Genomic DNA, 21,397 nt, shown 5'->3' on the forward strand with positions numbered 1-21,397 from the left:
ATGAGCTTCCTTTTAGAAGATGTTTGGTTCTTGTGTAACAAACATCTTTCAATCATGGACTTCCTTTTAACTTTGCAAATCATTGACATATTTTAATGATTGGTTCTTGTGTTACAATCATTATTTACTTTGATCTCTTCTTAATGATTGGTTCTTGTGTTACAATCATTATTTACTTTGATCTCTTTTTAATGATTGGTTCTTGTGTTTACAATCATTATTTACTTTGTTGAGATCTCTTTTTAATGATTGGTTCTTGTGTTTTCAATCATTATTTACTGTGTTGAGATCAATCATATGCTCATCATTTTGTAGTAGTTTTTATTGTGGGAAGACTATGTGGGTTAAGATGTAATATGAATGAGGAAAAAGAATGAAGTGTGAAATTCCCCCCTCCCCAACTGATGGTTTTTGGCAATTTTAAATGAGAAAGGAAATAGTGAAATAATGGAATATTTTCCGAATATCATCATTTTAGCATCTAAAAAGAATTTCAAGATTAAAGGTTAGAAAACATCATACCTTACTTACCTAAGGAAGTGGATGAATCATGCATGTTTAGCTGCCACAATTCTGCGCTGAAGCTTCTTCTTCAAGTTGTGGATGAAAGATGGGTCTGTGTTGTCGTATCGGCTGCTGGATCCTCTGCTACTAGATGATGAATCCGAGGAGTCTGCTGAACATGGCTGAAAGTCGTATCTGCTGTTGGATCTTCTGCTGCTGGATGATGAATCTGATGAGTCTGCTAAATATGGCTGAAAATCTATAAGGCTTGGAAGGTATACAAAATATAGAAGTTACATTTTCCTCCCAGCCTTATTTATTGACTTGTCCTCAAGTGAAATACAATGTATACAATGAATGGAAATTGGCTTCGTCTGCTACAAAATATGGGTCTTCAAGTCTTCAACGCTCGATGGCACAAATCTTACTATGTGATTAAATGTGTCGATGTCGAACATAGCAAGAAGTTGTTGACTTAGTGGCCATTAATGAATGCCCCTAGCCAACACAAGGGCTCCCACCATTGATTCCAATGGGAGTCAGGATGCCTAACACATCTTTGTAGGTACGAATAAATTTGTCGTGGTCGAGTCACCTACAAGATCCAACGAACAAGGGATATTAATGTACTCCCATTGTTCATTGGCAAGAGTACTTGCCATTAAGGCATGCAAGCCTCTAGGTGTTTTTTCAATGATACATAGACTCTAGGACTTTGACTCAAGCAGGGTTTTATTTGCGAAAATGAAGGGGAATGGTAATGACATGGAAAATGCATGGTGTATGAATAAGAACTCTTGCTGTGAAAAATGGATATGGAGATGGGATGCTTTATGGACATGGACAATTGGTGGAAAATCTTTTGCAGAATGGGAGTGCAAAATAATGGTTCTGGACATGGATTTGTCTTTAGAATGTTTCATGAAATTAGTCGTTGGAAGACCAATTGTGCGCACAATGTAATCTCCTTATGATCACTTGATTGTCCTGTAACCTGTAAAAAAACTTGGTACAAAGAAAACATAAGTGTGCTCATGAAGAAATGGCCAGTTGCTTCATGATTCTTACGCAAAAATTTTATACCAAATAAAACAAATTAAGGACAGACAAAGTGTTAAAGTTGACTTAATCATGATATTAGTATCAATCCATTTGTGCAAGTAACCTTTAAGAGTAATACTCCTGTTTGTGTCAGCTGACTTCTGTGCATGGATTTGTTGTGTCCTGCAGATTAGTGCGTTATAAAAGCATACAACAATATCGATTTGCCAACTCTAAACAAGTTAGTCAGCATTTAAATAATCCACCAAATGTTCTTTTAAATTATGTTTCCATTCTTTATTTTCAAGTGTGCGTGAATTTTGTGAATTATTTTTTAAATAAATGAAAACATCATTTTTTATGTTGATTTTACTCTTTTTTTAAACAATAAATTAAAAACATAAATTTTTTTAATTTATTATTCAAGTTCAATTTTCTTTTAAAATTGTAAAATCAACAAAATTTATTTAGAAAAACCTTAAAATGAAGTTAGTATTTTTTTATTTTTTTATTTTTAAAGAAAATCCAATTTTTAACTTAAAAATAAATATAAAATAGAAATGTTTTTTTTAACCATATTAATATAATTAGAACATATTAATATATTAATATAATTAATATACTAATACAATCATAATTTATATTAATGCAGGTAAATCATTATTTATCAATCCAATCAAATCAATTATTATTAAATATATACAAATACAAATCTAAAAACATCAAAACAAATCAAAATTATTACTATAAATATACAAATATAAATCTAAATAAATCCAATCTTAAATGAAAATCTATATATATAAATCAAATATAAATAAAAATAAATATATTACAATTAAACTACACGTAATATATTACACTTAAATATTACAATTAAAACGTAATAAATATAAATGTAATATATTGCAATTAAATCATTAAAAGAAATCCAAACAAAACGTAAGTGTTGGCCGGTCATGGAATTGACTGGTTGATAGCGTTCCATATGCAAAGCGTTTGGTTTTGCAAAATCTGCGATCATCATTGTGAGGGTTTTCTTGCGCTCTGTCCGGGTGAGGATCTTCGTTGCCGCAGCTCCTCTTTTCTTCATTTCCTTCATACCTGGGATCAAGGTCTCAGCCCCTCGGTTTCATCCATGGCAATGATCCTGACGGTGTTCTCTTCCAAATGCTGGGCGTCCTTGAGCACAAGACGAATGGGATTGTCCAGAACCTCCAGCGCTGTGAGGATCGGCGGCATCCCCATCTGAAAGCGGGCATCAACGACGGCACTGATGCCTTGAGAGACATGGCCGACGGCTCCAGCACCGGTAAACTCGTCAGTCACCTTTCCCAGCGCTTTTTGGGCCACCAGCGGAAGGCGGAGGCTGCGCAGGGGCGGCCGGTTTTGGCTTTGTCATTATAGGCCTACAAAAGCGGTTCAAGGTCTCCGTTTTCGTTCTTATATCAGCTACAAAAACAATAGAAGTTCATTTCTGATCAGATCGAAGGGTCTGAGGTTAAGACCCTTGCAGCGGCATTCTGTGGCAGAAGATTAAACCCACTGTGGAAGGCTAAAATAATCCTGAGGATTCTAAATCATTTCGGGAGGCCAGATTGTGGAACGGTAGTGCTTCTGTGATTTTCTGAGGGTGCCGGAATATGAATGAGATATAGAGGGAATGGCCCAAGGCCAAAGTACCAAACTGCGCAGAAAATCCGAGTTGAACCAGGAAGACCGAACAAGATTCTGATGCGCACCCAATGCAAAACTCGGCGTTCCTCTGTTCTGGTCAATCACATATTAACATGCATAAAACACATGACAGAGACCAGCGTGCAGCAAAAGGAAGGTTAAATGCAACAATGGTTTAAACAATCAGTGCGTATATATAAACAACCTTCAGCATTTCGGCATTCAAACTAACTCTCCGCGTTTGATGCATTATATTCCATATTCTTATAACGTGTTACGCATGCAATAGCTAAACTTTAAATGCTGGATGATTGACCACTATTTTAACACCATAATTGACGCATAAAAATCTGTTTAGTTTATCCATAAGCGCTGTCATCTTGGAGTTATCACGGTTTTAGTGTTACCTGGCTGTTACTGAGCGCGTGGAATGTAACCGAGCACCTCAAATCCCTATTTCTTTGGGCAGTCAAACTGGTGGCAATTGGTCGGGTTAAATGATGGCATGATGGCACACTATCAAAATTATCCCGGGATTTACTAACCCTAAAATCCGCTCAACACTAAGAAAAATATGCAATCTTACCTGCCTCCTTGCGCAATTTTTGGAGTTGGTTGGAGTATTCACAAGCTATCACGAGTTTGCTGGCAGGTATACGACCATATGAGGGTTAATGACTGGCCAATCAGGTTCAAATCTCCACCTTGTTGCATTTGTTCCAGAAAAACTGATGTTCCAGATTTGGCAATTGTCCCCAGATTTTTATGATATCCTCCTTAGTCATTCCTATCCCACGATCTCGGATTGACAGTATCTTGTTTTCTTTATCCAATTTGATCTTGATGTCTAGCCTGGTGTTGTCACCTTCTCCCAGCACATTTTTGTTCACAAGCTCGTTCACTGGCTCGTTCACAAGCACGGCTTCCAGAAAGCTTTCTAGTACGTATTATTTGCTGACCATGGCTGGAATCAACCTGGGAGAATGAAATTTTTGTTTACGCCCAACTGAAAACGATTTCACAGTGAGCGCCTTGCACACAAATCCTTTTGTTAGAATATCACTGTAATGGATTTTGTTTCACATAAACAAATTATGATTTCATTGCACATAAACTCTTCTCCCCTCGTAAACGCTCAGTTCTTCCCCTCGTGTATAATTGCAGCAATTTTTAGATATTTAATTGTCAACCAGAAGTCGATTTGCTGTATAAGCCCTTACGTTTGTCTTTCAAACCGTATAGCCTGAAATTAAACTATATACTGTCGACAGAGTTTTACATGATTTTATATATTGCTCCTTTGCAAATACTGCTTTCTCCAGAATAGAAGAATTAGTATCAAATTCAATTCCTTTTGAACTCCCGCGTCCACATGGTCTCGAAGGAATTCGAAGGGCAATTTATTATTTTTTTCCTGGATATGTCCTGCTTCTGCCGCAAAACTATGTGCTCTCCTGAACTGGTGTGCTGTCGAGCTTTATTATGTGCATCTGGAACCAGAATATCATCCATAACTCTACAGATGTCCTGAATTTGACTATGCACATTTTCTTGAACTTGCTTTTGCTGATCATCAAATGTCATTCTCGCAGCAGATTGCATATCTCCTCTGCATCTTTTTCACACGCATTCCTGATGAAATGATTGTAGCTTGTGACGAGGAAAAGGCGATGCACATCAGCTTCCAATTGAGCTTGTCTTCGATCTGCTTTCTTAAACAGAGATTTTGTAGGAAAGGCTGTCCAGATCTTACGCAGTTTTTCAAAAGGGAAGCCATTTGTGACGGTGAAGCTTTTCCCTTTGCTTGGAAATAACGAAACCCTTCAGCATGTAGGCCACTAAGCTTGAGCGTTGGGCGCTTAATGCAATGAAGGATGGCAAGAGTATGCAAGAGTTCTAAGGACCTTTCAAGCAATCAGCTCCATCGTTCAGTAAAACCCAGAATTTTTTTCATTTTTTTAAAAAAAAAACATGTAGGAAAGAAAAATGGTTAGTGTTTTTTTTTTTTTTTTAATATCAAAAAAAACAAAAACAAAAAATGGTTAGGTTTTTAAATATCAAAAAAAAAAACAAAGGAAACTTTTTTTTTCTTTAATAATAATAATATGTGTATATGATACATATATTATTATTTTTTTTGTGGAATTTTTTTATTTTGTTTTTAAATCTAAAATTAAAAACTAAAATTTTTTTATTGGTTAAAAATCTAAAAAAACTAAATTTCATCTAAAAATTTAAAAATGTTTTTTTTCACAAAATTCTTTATTGTCTTTTTGCAAATTAGCTCTCCAGCAAGAGTTTTTTTATTTGAACAAAATCAATAGACTTTCTGATCTTCCTGATCGCACGAAGCGCAGGAAGAGAGCATACTTATCGATTGATTTGTTTTTATTCATGCAAGGGGGGTGTTTTTGAAAAGACAAAATTTAAAACTAGCTAAACACTAAAACATGTGAAAACTCAAACTTAAACTTCTTTGTGAAGATCCTGCTGTCACCAGGTCTCACAAGTTATTTTGTCTGAAAGAAAAATACTAGAACTGAATTAAATTCCTAATGCCTACTCCCTTAGCACCATTCCCCGGCAACGGCGCCAAAATGTTGGGCAATTTATTGGACTTAAATTGCTGCATAAATTATCGACCAGGGAAACTCGTAAGCTTGTGATGATGCCAGCACAATATATGCAGGAGTAGGCAACTAACCTATGTCTAACTAAATGATTCAATATCATATGCAAGGGAAGAGGCTCCTAACTAAGGAGGTCCTGGTTGTCCTTCCCTACAGTATCATATGAAACTAAAAACTTAAAATGAAAACAAGAGAATGAACTTAGTTATTGTTTAGATTCAAGTAGAGAGAGAGAGACTAACTTAGTCTCTTGATTGTCCTCTTATGTACTAATCCAAACTAAACTAAGAGTCATTCATGAGCATAAGAAATGAAATGACTTAAAACATAAAACAAAAGAATGAATTTCAACTACCATATAAATCATTGGAGAGAGAGCCTAACTTAGACTCTTAGTATCTCCTCATATGATAAGATTTCAATTCAAAACTCATTCACCAATCAAATCCTTAAACATCTAAACAATGAAATGAAATAAGATCTAAGATGAAATAACATGTTTCTCTCATCCTTTTAGAGTGAGCTCAATTCTCTTAAGAACAAGACAAATTATTCCATATACTACATTAAGAAAACTTATATCTAAAACTACATAAATTCATATCCTACATTCACACAATTTATATCTAAAACTACATAATGGAAAAATATGAAAAATGAAGCCTTATTCTATTCCATCATCAATTGGATACAATGCTCTAAGAGTCCTCTCTTTGGAATGGAGGAGGTACTCCTATTTATACAATGAGAGGAGATAACAAACTCATAATGATGATCCATTAATCTCTCTTTTAGTTCCATACATTTCTCAACCATCTAGACACATAACCCTATCCTCCATGATTTCCTCCATGAGGTCCATGATCTTCTCCATGATCTTTTCCATGAGGTTTATCTTATCAAATTCGAATTTGATCATTCAAGGCCACATAAAGGTGTCTTGGAAGCTTCCTTGGAACCTACACATGTCACCAAAACAACCCACTTTCCATATATAAAGTAAAATATATTATTTTCTAATATTTAATCAAGAATTTCTCTCAAAAATGCTTAAAAATAAACAATACTTGGAAAATATAAATGAGACCCATTAATGGTAAATAGTAGGGAAAATGGAGTGACAAGGTGATGAATAGTGAGCGAAATAATGGAAGCATAGGTGAAAAATGTATGGTAATGAGTGCCATTTTTGGAGCCCAATAGTGGTAGTTGACAGACTTACCAAGTATGCACACTTTTGTGCATTGTCACATCCATTTAAAGCCAGTACAGTTTCTACATTTATGGAAACAGTTCAAAAGCTACATGGAAACCCAAAGATTATTGTAAGTGACAGAGATACCATTTTCACTGGAAATTTTTGGACATAATTATTTTCTTGTCTTGGTACTCAGTTAGCTCGTAGCTCATCTTATCATCCTCAATCTGATGGGCAAACTGAGATAGTAAACAAATGTTTGGAAGGATATCTTCATTGCTTTGTATCTGATAAACAAACACAATGGGTCAAATGGTTGCCTCTGGCTGAATGGTGGTATAACACTTCCTTCCATACAACAACAAAAATGACCCCATTTATGGCACTTTATGGGTACCAACCACCATCAATCACATCATATTTAAGAGAAAATTCTAAGGTTTAGGCAGTGGAACATGACATCGAACATCAACAACAAGTCCTCCAACTCTTAAAGGATAACCTCGTGTTGGCACAAAATAGAATGAAACAACAGGCAGATCAACATCGTAGTGAAAGAAGTTTTGATGTAGGTGATTGGGTATTCCTACGGCTACAACCATATAAGCAAATGTCCCTAAAGCAAGCTAAGAAGGATAATAAATTATCACCAAAGTATTATGGTCCGTACAAGGTGTTGGAAAAGATTGGTACTATGGCATACAAATTGGAGCTTCCTGCAGCTTCTCGATTACACCCAGTTTTCCATGTTTCATGTTTAAAGAAGGTCATAGGCGACAAGCTCCCAGTTCAAACAATATTGCCAGAACTTGACGAGGAAGGAAAAATTATATTGGAACCGGAAGCAGTCACAGAAATAAGAACTCGACAGCTACGAAATCGATCAATTTCAGAGTATCTTATCAAGAGGAAGAACTTATCCACTGAAGATTCCACATGGAAGGATGAGAATTTTATGCAGAAGTACCCAGAACTGCTCAAGCATTGAGGACAACACTTTTTTGAAGGAGAGGGGCATGTTGGGTCCCTATAATACTAGTAATTACCCCATTACTATTGTAGTTATACCCCTTATTTATATTTTTGTGCGCCTATTACCCCCATATTGTTATTTCTGCGCCCCATAGAATCCCTCTATTGTTATTTTTGTGGCTTTATATTATTATTGTTAGGTCGGCTGGATTATATTGTGACTCCTTAGACTCCTATATATAGAAAGGAGGTTTTGCCATTTGTATCATCCAAGAATTGTTTATTTATGTAATGTAAAGGAGGTTGCCCCCTCGAAGAGGCTGAATTCTAAGGTGTTGATCTCTCTTTTCTATCTTTTCTTGAGCTGGTTTCATAACAATCTACGTTGAAGCCTCCATGCGTTCACTTCCTCCATGCAACCCACGTTTCGTAAACGTTTCATAGTGGGTTCTCAATTCACTCAACATGAGCAACCCAACAAAACCATTGTTATGCACATCAAATATGAATCAAAAAATGACTCGAAGGAGGGAAATTATTGACTACTTCACACACCAAAAAACCACTCTAAAACACACCACATGGTGCCAATATTCTGCCACAAAATACACACAAATTTTGAATCTTCCTCTCAACTCTATTTTGATTTATGGTTACACTACTTTGATATAACTTTGCAAAACCATGTGACCAGCTACTACAATCTCTACTCACTCCCAATTCCCTCAAAATGGAATACTCAATCACTCTCCAAAAATAACTAACCAAGTAGACCCATTGCCTTCCTCTAATTGTCATTTTTTTTTGTGTTGAGTCACATAGTAAATGTTATATGTTATGGACCACTCAAGAATCCTTTTCACATGCTTCATATTTGGTGGACGTGGTAATGTTTTTGTGGCAATGGTGTACCAAAAGGCACCTCCTTAACAATTGATTGTTCCCTGCAAAGGATAAAAAATAGAATTGGTTTTGTTAGTGGAGAGACTTAAATAAACACAACCTTGAAAATAGTGGAAACAATGCATACATAAACATAAACTAAACAAAGAGGTAAATAAATAAGCAATGCTCAATGGAGTAAACAAGTCAACAAGATAGTTAAAAAACCTCTCTTTATTGACCATTGGTAGTAGAGGTTGAATACAATAGATGAACCCTAGATGCTTGAAGAGAATTCTCTAAGGTATGGTGCTAAACAATCCTCAGCAAGGGTTTTCTTTCCTCAATCTCTTTGCAAGTTTCTCCTCTCTCTCAAAGAAATATGAAGACTCTCCAAATGTGGGTTCCTCCTTTCTCACTAGGATGATGGATTTCTTAGAAGAAATATGGCCAACATGCTAGTGCTCTTCCCTTCTTTGGTTTCAAGAACGGAATGGTGGCTTGTTCTAATAGCAATTTAGCCAGAATAACAATGTCCCATGTTTTGGCTCTCTCATGGCCTATTTATATATAATTTTTTTAATCCATCTTCCCCCTCTTGGTTTATATATGTTAATGACAAATGAATATTACAAGATGATTCCATTGAGGGTTTCATATCTTTAGGGTGACTCAAATTCGGTTGTCCTAGACAGGGATCATGTCAAAGAATCAATTCCAAGTGTGTGGAGTGGTCCTAAATCGTTTAGTCATCCATTTCTATAACCACATGACTTTTGAAGGATTTTCTGTGTGTGCGCAACTATCAAAGAAATATCCATAGGAACATCAATTTTTTTGTCTTTGTATACTTTGGACCTTGGGAGAAATTTAATTTTTTAAACTTCATGATGTATTTATCTAGAAAATATTCAACTATGCATTATGTTGGAAGGATATTAAAATCTTCTGGATTGTGCAAACATGTGTACGATTTTATGGTGTTAACAATTTCAGCCTGATGTATGAGGTTAGGAGAAAATGTATAGCCAAAATGCATGATATTTTCTTTTCTAACAGGCAGTCTGATCAACTTTTTGAGAGAGAGGATAAATTTTTACAGGGATGAGTAGAGAAACCCCTTAACTATATAAATGGTAACCATGTTATGGTAAACACCTAAAGAGTGAAAATTTTGTTTATATGAGGTGGGCATGTCCCATGATCTTTATGATGACTACTATTAAATTAGTAAAATCAGACAAATATGTCCAAGCAACATTATGGTGGTTGACATGCAAATGGATGATGATGAATATTGTTGATGCCCTCAAGGGCGCTTCTTGGTAAAATAGACCAAATTTGGTTCCACCATGCATAAAAGAGGTGAAGCACTGTTGAATGAGGTGTTTCAGTATGCATGGGTATTTTACTTAGTGTACCTCCCCCGTCTCATGGTGTAAGCACTGTTGAATGAGGTAGTTAGTGATGCAGGGGTCTTCGACTAAATGAGATAATTGCAATGGTAGTTAAGTACGACACCTCCTTGACATGCCAACTTTGGATGGAATTAAATGTCAAGGGGACCAATGAAGTAAATTTTCAATAGTGACTTCCATTATGCCACCTGAGGATATCCCTTCAAGGGGCGAGTATTCAAGGTACTACATCCATCGTTGAATATGAATGTTGAAGTCAACAGGAAAGGAGTGTTAACTGCCTGACATGCTCTGTTAGGGAAAAAAATATGAGTTCTAAACAAACTTCAATAGTGTGGGTCAGATAAGGCATGATAGTGAGAGCTGACGATATGAGAGAATATGGACAAATCCCTCGAGATCAAAGCTTTTGTGCAAATGACGGCAGTCAAAAACATGTTTGATGATAGGGATGGCCCTGGAGTCGATAGGATTTCCAAGGTGGGTATGAGTGTGTTCTGACTGCTATTCAGATGGTACATGACTATGGGTCATGTGAAAACTCCGACCAAGGGTGACTAGAAACTGCCTCTGGGTAAAAGACATGAAAGAATATGGGTCAAAGTCTTTTTCTAAAAAAACTTTCTATACATGCCAAAACAATATGAGGGTAATTTGGATGTACAAACACGGAGATGGGTTCCATAGAATAATGGTGACATGCATGGAGGTGTGGTGTTTTTTGCTGAGGGTGGGGGCCCCATTAGTTGGTCTTCGTGTTGGGTTAGTGAGGTAGATGAAGTGACACATATGGGTTATGCAATATGGGTGAACGATATGCCAAATGTATGACGCAGAGGTGCATCCGTCTTGATCTGTCGTAAAGTACTAGGGATGGCTCGGGAAATGGACTGCATGTGTGATGAGGGAAGCATAATGATGCTAATATTCAAGGCATGTAAGTGGAGTGGTTCTTAGGTCAAAGTGAGTGGTCATATCTCTTGATAGTGAATAGGGGTCTATAAACATGAAGTGAGCCATGAATGGGAGGGCTCAATCGACTGTCACTGACTTTTATCATATGCAAAGGTGAGATATTGATAAACATGGCTGAGATGATGGACCCTATGGTTAATTTTGGAGAAATGATGTTAGGATATGAAAATCTTAGGAGGAAGCCTATCATGCTAAGTAGAGAATAATACCTACTATGTTATTTTCCTACCATGGTTCTGGTTGAAGCGGATCGTGTTTTATGTACCTGCAATATACATAGCGAATACCCCAAGTGAAATCATCTTTTTAAAACATACACATAATCTATGACTGATTGAAGGAGATGAATCAAAGAACAAGAGGAGTACTTGAAATGAATTTCTAAGTGTGCAACGAGCCCATAATATAAGTTTTGCATTCACTGAAAAGGGAATTCCATGATGAAGATGCTGTGGTACTAATCCTTGTGTCTCTTCCAATTTCGTCAACGAAGGTTCCAAGATTCTATAATTGGCACTAAAAAATGGAAAAAAAGGTGATAGATAGGGCTAAGGGGGCCAAATATCACTTCATTTATACTACTGACTCGAGAAGCCAGAGCTAATTTTTAGATTATTTCTTGCCATTGCGGTTAGCTAGAGCACCAACGACATGCATAGGAAAGGCAAGGGATTGTACCATACTCTTTGTGATTTTGGTAGGTTTTAGTGTAGATAGGTTATATAGAGGTCCCTTGTATGACCTTTTAGGGTTGTTTTTTCATAGGGACGCGGGAAATTCATGTGGAGTGGCACGATCGCTGCGTGAAACTTGACTCCACAATCACCGCGCAAAACTTAGGGTTTTGCATAGTGACGCCACATAAAATTGAGTCTCAGATGCATGGTTTGTGCGTCTGAGCTGGGATATGTTGCGGTGAATCCCTTTGGGGGTTGTTGCAGCTTGGCCATGATACCGCGCATCATCCACGTGTCTATGTGAAACACAGAGGCATGGATTGTGCACCTATTTTTAGAATAGGTGCACAGTCTTCGACACTTTGGATGCCACAACATAAGGCTTGATAGATCCATGTTTGCACATCTACTCAAAAAATAGATGTGCATCAACACGTTTTTCATTATCATAGATGCACGATTATGAGAAAAAAGGGTTTTTCTCTATTTTTTTATATCCTAGGGAGATATAAATTTGATGCATGGTATCCTTGATGGAAGGATGATTTGGAGGGAGCGAGACTTGGTGCGCCTGCATGTGGATGTGGTAGGGGATCCATCTACTAGCCAATTTCTAGTGCAGTGGGGTCTTCTAAAGTTTCTTCAAAACCCTCTTATGAGATCGCATGATAGCTTCCTGCGTTTCTTGATTCGATGCTAGGACATGGACTGACAGGTGATGGTTATCCACTTAACAAATGTTTTGGTATCGATCTGTATCGATATTTATTTTGTTATTGGTTTGAAGCCTCATGGGGAGGCTTTTCCATATCCACTTCTAGCTGGGCATGTGGATATTCATCGGTGGGCAGAGGTTGAGGGTGAGGCTCATTGTGGGCCTAACCCTTTTAAGGAGGGTTGGATCAGTATTGTGACCATTTTGGATCTCACTGAGGGAGTGGTGTTGGTGATGATGGTGAGATTGGCGGGGTCAATATCCCCCCGAAGAATATTAGGGCCGCATACAGCAGTCCTTCAATAGTTATATACGGGAAATGTTTTTTATTAGGCTCGATTGTTGCATAGGGGAATGTTGTCCCAGTTGACACAAGTGCAACTTGGCACTCTCTGGAGTTTTTTCTATGTGATTGTCCTCTGAAGCATTATGTATAAGATATTTTTCATGTTGCATCTTGTTGTAGCAATGCTGGCCGGGCCTACTAGTGACCCTCGTATTCGAGGTTGGGAACTTGCAATGCTCCAAGCTCGGGGTGGTGTGGTGAGGCTTTATTTGAATTTCATTGTAGACGATTTGGTTAACTTGAATCCTCAACTGATTTTTGAGTTTCCCTATCATGGCATGGACTTCTGCAGAGATCCAAACATGGGGCTTCCTCTAGGTGAAGCTTGGGGATCAGCAGGTATATTTTATTTAATGCATTTTGTATATACATTTTTTTTGGATGTATAGGTATTATTTTTTCTATATGATGATGTTGATACAATTCTTGTTTACATGCAGATGCGAGGCCATGGGGGTGACCACTGGCCTATTTTGTAGGTCATGATCTGAGACATATGGGTGTTGCAGGGGCGGCACCTAAGCCAAAAAGACCTAGGGATGTGAGGCCACTTGTTGGGCTTGACAGACCGCTGAAATAACAATGGCTAGATATTGATGGTCCCTCTAGTGAGGGTAGTATTTCTGTGGTGAGTGGTGACACAGAGTGATGGAGTGAGCTTGTCGAGGATGCGGATGAGCATTTGGCAGCTATAGAGGCTGAGTTGCAAAGTTATTAGGACACCTAGGGAAGAGAAGAGGCCTTGACCAAAGGGTTACCCATTGATGGTTGGGAAGGGCTGGCGGAGGTCATCACAGAGATGATGATGGAGCTTGAGAGAGAACATCGAACAACTTTGTGTCGTATAGCTATGGCGATGGCTACGACTGGTCTAATTTTTTTCTCCTGACGTAGAGATTGGTCTGCGAGAGCCCTAGATAGACCTATGGGTCTAGCGTTTTGATGGGAGTATGTATGTGCCAAGGAAAGAACCTATTATGAGGATTCTCCCCTATATTGTTTGACTTATTGATGTTGGTTGTGGGCTAGTGGACAATATGGATATTTTTTTATATGTATATACGAGATGGTTTTTTTGTGCCTCTCATGGTATGTCACATGTTTCTATACCTTTTGATGTATTTACTAATTTTGTTTGAGATGTGCCTTGTCCTCATGGTTCATGTAACTTGATGGTTATATATATGTGATGCATGCTAGTATTGGATTTGATTAGTTATGTGATCAGATGTATGATTATGATCCCTTGGTATATGTGTAAATGCAATATGATCAAAATGTCAAACTAACCTTTGTGCATGCAGATACTTCCGAAATAGGGGTGTATCATGGACCTGAAAGGTCTTGTTTAACTATTAGGACTAGCTGGGAATCAAGGAACACATGCAAGTGATAGATACCTAGGTGGTGCGCATTAACCAACAAACATATGGCAAAGTCCATTAGAGAGACGAGGTGTTTGGTTAGAAGAGTATATGGGTCAGGCTGTACCAGAAAGATTTTGCGACCGTCGAGATGTGCCGTCAACAAACCCATGGTGATAACCTGGTAGATGATCCATCTATTGACACATGATGAGAGAGTGATGTTTAGAGTGAATCCATGATGATGTGATCATCATAAAAAATAATTCATGGTGCATAAATGTATATTCTAGCATTTTATGGGTGATTGTTTTTGAGGTAGATACCATTGACGAGATTGTTTAGGCAAGTCCTATCCGGCTCTGATAAGATGTATGCCCCCTTGAGGAGGAAATGTTTGATGATGTATGTGCCCTTCCACAGGGTTTTGATCTTCTTGAGTCCTACCATTTATTGGGAAACATCATAGTGGAGGAGTAAATCCCCCTCAATAAAGGTTCGAGGGAGATCTTGCGATCGAATGAGGCTTTGCCCCTCTGCTTGTGAGGGATTCTTGGTGGTGTTCATCAAAATTCTCTAGCTGCACCAACCTTTGTTCCAAAGGTTTGGTGTTAGTTAAAAGCTGAATGGCTAAGTTTAAGGTGGGGATCTTACACTCAATGTGAAGTACTACTTCTATGCCATATACTAGTTGGAAGGGCGTAAAACCTATAGATGCCTTGACCACTATGCAGTATGCCCATAGGGTCCAGAACACAATATGGTTCCAATTGGTTTTATGAGTGTTCACCATGCACTGTAATATGGTTCTGATGACCTTGTTAATGAATTCTACTTGTCTGTTGGGTTGTGCATAGTATGGTGATGCAAACTCATGAGAGAAACCAAGGTGTTGGGATAGATATTGAAATATTTCATTCTTGAAATGTTTCCCATGGTCTGAAACCAATTTCTTGAGAACACCAAACCATGTTATGACATTGTTGAAGAAAAATCGTGTTGCGGTTTGTGCAATGTTATTATATTTGGGAATGGCTTCTACCCAATTGGTGAAATAGTCCACAACGACCACAATGTATTTTTGGTTTCCTGATGAAGGGGGATTGTAGGTCATGAAGCCGATGCCCCACTTACAAAAGGCGTCAGCCATTATGACGAGATGTAAGGGAGCAAGTGGTTATTGCTCCTTATGAGCATATCATTGGAATCACTCACATTGTTTGATTTCATGTATGCAATCGTGTAAGAGGGTAGGCCAGAAACAACTAACAAGAAGGATTTTTTGGCTAGTTTCCATCCTTGAGAGGTGGTCACCACAAGCCCCGCTATGGAAATAATTTGACAATTTCTCAGCTTGTTGGTGATTGAGGAATCAACGTAGGGTGGTTTCAACGCCTCTTCAATAGAGGACATCCCCCAAAAAGTGTTAGTGGGGGTCTTGGTGGCATATATGCCTCCGATCGTCACGATTTTGTTGGGGTTTGAACTTTTGAGTTCGTAAAATGAGGAGGATATCACCGTACCAAGGATCATCCATTGATACTAAAAAGAGATGTTCATCAGGAAGAGCTTCATTTACGGGAGAGCCTTGAGTCTCTATTGGGAGATCTGTGATGAAATCAACAAGGATGAGTGCAGTTTTTATTTTAAGAGGGTTAAATTGTGGATCAAATTCTTGTAGAATAACAATCCATCAAGCATACTTGTTGTTCATCATATGGAAAGTTAGCAGATACCTCATGGAGTTAATATGGCTACTATTATTGTAGTGGTTCGAAGGATAATATAATGTCAAAGCTTTTGTACATAATGTATGAGGGCTAAGGCCTCTTTTTCTTCTAGCTCATATTTCAATGCAGGTTCAAATAATTTCTTGCTAACGTAAAAAATTATGTGCTCCTTACGCTCTGGTCCATCTTGGACTAACACCTCGGAAATGGCTACCTCTATGCAAATTGGTATATAGTATAGTCATTGTTGTGGTCACCGGGGCTAATCAAAGGATCTTGAGATAATGCATCTTTTAAAGTGTCAAATGATTTTTAAGCTTAATCATCCCAATGATAGGGGATATCCTGACAAAGGAGATGCAGGAAACCTTGCATGCCAGTAGCATAAATGGGGACAAAGAATCTTATGAAATTGGCCTTACCCTACAATATTTGTAATTATTTAAAAAAATTGGGTAGGTACCTCTTTAATGGCTTGGACTTTGGAATGGTCGACACTAATACCTTGCTGGGAAACTATGAAACCTAGTACTTTTCGGTGTTGACACTAAAAACACACTTGAGAGGGTTGAAGTGCAGGTTATATTGTAGACATCTGTAAAAAAACTAATGGAGGTCCCCTAAATGGTTGGCACATTTTTTGGAACCTAGAGTAAGGTCATCTAGATATATGAGCGTGAGCTGAGCTAGATTGTGGAAGATGTACTTCATGGCCCACTAGAAGGTGGTGCCAACATTTTGAAGACTGAAAGGCATAACTTGGTATGGAAATGTACCCCAAGGGGTTGTGAATGTGGTTTTGCACTCATCCATTTAGTGAATCAGAAATTGGTTGCACTCAGAGAACCCATCCATGAAGGATAAGGCCTCATGATCGATGCAAGTATCGATGACTTGGTCGATGAATGAAGTTCAATAATTATATTTAAGGCATGCTTTGTTCAAATCCCTAAAATTAGTATGAACGCAGATCGTACCCTCTTTTTTCATGACGGGAAGAGTGTTAGAAACCCAAGACATGTAAGAAATAAGGTAGAAGAGCCCAACTTTATGGATTTTATCAATTTCCTGTTTGATTGATGTTGCCTTACAAGGATGTAATTCAAGTTATTTCTATGGGATGGGATGGGCTTCAGGCCACGTGTCAACGTCATGTTCAACTATGGTGGAATGGACGCCTAGCATCTCTAAGTAATCCCATGCAAAAATATCCCTGTATTCTTGGAACAAGGATGTATATGCAGTTATTTCTTCTGAAGAGCATGTTGCCCCCAAGGAGATCTTTTCGACTTTTCCAATTTTGTTTGAAATATTCACCATGATGGTGGGTGAAATGGTGAACATGTTCACATCCTCAAATGCATCAGGTCTTGGGATTGGATTTTTGAATCAATCGACCTTTCCTAGTGGGAGGAAATTTTTTGATTCAATGGCGTAGATATCATGACTTTGTGCGTTTCTTGGAACAAATATTTTTTTGGGTAGAAAAAATTAATGATAGTGCATGGCGTCCCAAGGATATTCATCTTTCATCATCGCTTCTAGAATATCTTCATCTGAGTCAAAAATATTATATAGTGTTGACTTGGGTTGTAAGAGTTCTTGAAGTTAGGGTTCAGATCTAGTTGTGTTGGTCCACAAGCAAGAATATTATTTGTTGGTTGATGTTGTAGAACCAAGAGAGGTTGGTAAAGTGAATATGGGATGGTTCTGCACCATGGGTGGTGTAACCACTGTTGAGTTAGATTTTGCAGTCTCGACACCAAAAAATGATGAGAGTGTGACACAAATAATGAACATAGTTACCGATCAAACGATAAAATTACCTAGTACCCATTTTTTTAAGATAGCAAACAATCACTCGATTTTGAAAAATGGTGATTCAGAATACGCATTTTTTTTGGAGCATATTTTTGTCCCTTTAATTTTTTTTATGTATCAAGTATGAACAATTTTTTTTAAATGTTAGTGATTTTCATTCTGATTTTGAAAAGTGTTGATTCAACAGCAACACATTTTTTTAGTGGTTTTCATCTTGATTTTGAAAAGTGATGAGCATCAACCCTTTTTGTTTAGAGGGCTTATTTTTTACACTTTAAATTTTATAATGTATTAAGTTTGGATACTTTTTTTAAAATGTTGGTGATTTTCATGTTGCAAATAAAACATAAAAATAAAAATGAAAAAACATGAAAAAAAATCAAATACAAAAAATATAAAAAAAAGAAAAGAAAAAACAAAAAGACCTATAAAAATGCAAAAAAAAAAAAAAAACCAAAATAAACTTTTAAAAATAAAAAGATTCAATAAAAAATTAATGGGAAAAAAAAACAATAAATAAATATCAACAAATAAATTTAAAAAAAAAAAAAAACCAAAACAAAAAAACACACACAAATTAAACAAAAAAAATCTAAAACCATATTTTTATGTTAAAAAAAAAATTAAATAAAAACTTCATAGATTTTTTTTTAAATAATTACCAAAAAAAAAAAAATCAATCAAAATAAAAAATTAAAAAATATTTAAATTAAATCAAATTAAATAAAAAGTAAAATAAAATTTAGGAATATTTTTTTTAAATTAAAATTATAATAATATAACAAATAACCTAAAAGAAAACTAAAAGAAAAAGAATTAAATTAAAACAAATCATATATATATATGTATATGTATATGTATATGTATATGTATATGTATATGTATATGTATATGTATATGTATATATATATATATATATATTACAAAAACATCTAAATATATATGTAAATTAAAAAAAAAAAATTTAAAACTAAATTTAAAAAAAAAGGTGAAATTATAAAATTTAAGTTAAAAAAATTAAAAAATAAAAAATAAAAACAAAATTAAATTAATAAAATAAAATAAATAAACATTAAAAATAAAAAATAAAATTTAAAATTTAAATTAAAAAAAAAAAAAAAAAACAAAAAACAAAAAAATCGCACCCAACCGCTGCCCTTTGGCCCCACACCACCTCGCTCCCCCTCTTGCCCCACAGCACCATAACCCACCCCCACACCCCTCCCCACCCCACCCCCACACCCCTCCCCACCCCACCCCACCTATAAAGCCCCCGAGTCATCATCGCAAAGTTGGCGAGTTGGGCGCGCTGGGCGATCACATTTAGCCAACGAGTTGGCACAAGTTGACGAGTGCACGACAGGTGATACAAGTTGGTCACACATAACCGATGAGTCGAGGGGTGCATCCAAACGACAAGTTTGACCAACCGAATGAGCCAGGAGCATTGCACGAAGTCATGTGCTTAAAATGACTAAGTGTTGGCGGGTGGCGATTTTATATGGGTGGGAGATCCCACACACGGGTGCCCCATACCATGGGTCGACGTTAGAAGTTGAAAAACGGTGGAATGGAGGGTTGGCTTGATAGTGGTCAAAGCCCCCACCATGGGCAAACAAACATATATATTAGTAGTGGATTGGTGGAGGAAGGCATAATGAAAATCTTCAAGTCATAACAAGCAAGGAAGAGGTGCGAGGTGTAGACTTGGTCAAAATAGTAAGGAGGGCAAAGTGCAAGTAGTGGTCGGGCTGAAGCATGGAACCAAGGAAAAAGCGGTCATGTGGAACCATAGGGTGAGAAGGCAGTATGACCGCAGGGCGAGCTGGTGGGTTAAAAGTAGGTCGGGCGGGCAGCATAACCGCAGGTCGGGCGAGCAGCATAACCGCAACTTAGAAGGCAGGCACGCACGAAGTGTGATGAGATGAATGGTGTGCTCGTGACGAGCTAGGGCAAGGCGACACGCTAGCCAAGAAGTGCACCCACAACTCGTGCACATGGAAAGTTCGAGTGAGAGGTGAACAGAGGGCGCCATGTGTTGGTGGACATGGTAGTTAAGAGAGTGAGCAGGATCACCCTAGCTGAAAGACAGGCGACCCATGAGTCAAGTGAAATAAAGGTTGGGCGCAAAGTTTGGGTTGACACAATGTAGGTAGGTCGTAGGGTGTGCACTGGGTGGGCGACACGACTGCGCAGTGCTGCACGAGTCTGGTTGAACAATAGGCACGGGTGAACGATGAATGGTGGAGGGTGGCCCATGGGCACTTCTTCCCAGTGAACTGTGCAACCCGACCCAGTGAAAGGAGGGCACACCGAACAACAGTTCGGGAAAGGTTGCATAGTGGTGTAGGCCAGTTTGTAAGATCTGCTTATTTCTGAGAGTTGGAACTTGGGGTTCCTCTCTGACTATGAATTTTATGTAAATTGATATTGTCATTAGTATTGTGGACAAACTCATACTTCAAGGACTTGCCCCTCTTGTTAATTATCTGCTATGCACTTGTGTTGAAATAGTAATTACGATGAAAGTTTTATGAATGCATGTTTTCCATTGTGCTTATGAAAGTTATACTTGGAATATGAAAAATAAACTAAGTATGGAATGTTAGGCGTAGTTCACACTTGTGAGTATTGTTAAAAAAACAAATAGGTGGTGGTGCCGCACTGCCCTTCGTGCGATTTAAAGACTACCGCCAGGGTAGGGGTGTGACAAGTGGTATCCAAGCTTACTGATACGTCCCAAAGAAGTCTGAATACTTGGCATTCGAGGCAGGTGGTTTAGGTTTGCAGGTGATAGTGGTTTATGGTCTATACTAGATCATAAAGAAGGCAGATGGTAGAGATGGCAGAAGAACCTCAGGTTGTGACGGATGAATCTGGCAAGGATGTCAGAAAAGATTTCTTTGATAGAGTATTGGATTGTATGGAGGAGTTAGCTTCTGATATGGCTTCGATGAAGGCCGAGAACATGTAGGTTCAAGAAGGCTATGTGAAGGTGAAAGGGGAGCTTGAAGACCTCAAGGTTTAGTATGATTGTACTGAATGGTAGTATAAACAAACAGAAGAAGAAGTCAAGAAGATCAGTGAAGCAAGAGATCAAGGTTTTGGAGAAATCTTGAAATTGAAAAAAGATCTTGGGGATGATTAGAATGAGATCACAATTTTGAAGAGGGATGTTGGGCACAACTCAAGTGGAGGTGTGGCTCATGTGAAAGTCAAAGAGACAGATTCTCATGACGGGATGAGGAGTGTGAAAACTCTTGGTAACTTTCTATGGTATATCGAACTGTACATGGAGCATTTGGGGATGTCCGATGAGGAAACCAAAGTCAAGGTAGCTACTCACTTCTTGACGAAAGATGCTAAGATGTGGTGGTGAAGAAGGATGGACCAAGTTGCCAATGGCAATGCCACAGACATTACTTCATGGGATGACATGAAGAAGGC

Source organism: Pinus tabuliformis, chromosome 4_2 (assembly GCF_031772625.1).
Source record: "Pinus tabuliformis cultivar Carrire ecotype Pingquan chromosome 4_2, CPIR1, whole genome shotgun sequence".
NCBI lineage: Eukaryota > Viridiplantae > Streptophyta > Pinopsida > Pinales > Pinaceae > Pinus > Pinus tabuliformis.